This window comes from Cyprinus carpio, unplaced genomic scaffold (assembly GCF_018340385.1).
Source record: "Cyprinus carpio isolate SPL01 unplaced genomic scaffold, ASM1834038v1 S000005354, whole genome shotgun sequence".
NCBI lineage: Eukaryota > Metazoa > Chordata > Actinopteri > Cypriniformes > Cyprinidae > Cyprinus > Cyprinus carpio.
Genome location: NW_024878039.1, coordinates 1 through 629, shown reverse-complemented (window position 1 = coordinate 629; position 629 = coordinate 1). Strand labels below are relative to the sequence as shown.

General features: G+C 47.2%; 1 non-coding gene across 1 annotated transcript; it reads right to left on the bottom strand.

The window, feature by feature from the left end:
* Positions 1–205: 205 nt before the first annotated feature.
* On the bottom strand, positions 206–322 carry LOC122143485. Its single transcript, XR_006159193.1, has one exon. It is a non-coding gene; the product is annotated as a U5 spliceosomal RNA (small nuclear RNA).
* Positions 323–629: the final 307 nt, after the last annotated feature.

The window sequence follows — 629 nt, the reverse complement described above, 5'->3', positions numbered from 1 at the left end:
CCATCCGGTAAAGAGGCAGTCAGAGTTTGGATCCCATCCGCATTTTGAAAGCGCTATCTTTCCATACTGGCTAAATAAATACAAAGTAAGTAGCGCCCGGAAACACAGAGCTGCAAGCACAGGCGGTAATGGCCAATTTGCGATCACTCCACCGATATGTTGGCAGATGGCCAAATTCGCTCTGACTCGCCGGACATTTCCCGGTGCCTTGGCATGAAACCAGAGCCCCCCAAAAAATACAGGTCACTGCATTAAGCTCCACTCCGCGAAATCTTTGGTAAAAGGCGGAAGATTTATGCGACAATGAAGAAGCTCAGGAGCTGTATCCCCCACCCCTTGGGCCTATAATGGCTACCAGTGGTAAACCACTATTCATCACCTAGAGGTCATCAATGGTGAGGACACCTGCACTTATGCTTTTAGGCGTCACCCCCTCACTCAAAGGGGGAGGGAGTAAAGGTCACACAAAAATTCCCGTCAGTCACCTAATGGCCACAAGAAGCCAAAATCGAATCAAAATCTAGAATGAAGCTTTATTCCCAGAGTATGTTTACACATACGAGAAATTTTGTTTTCGCGACAGAAGCAAATCAAAGGCAGTACAAATCCCTTTCTCATGCCTCCCATCT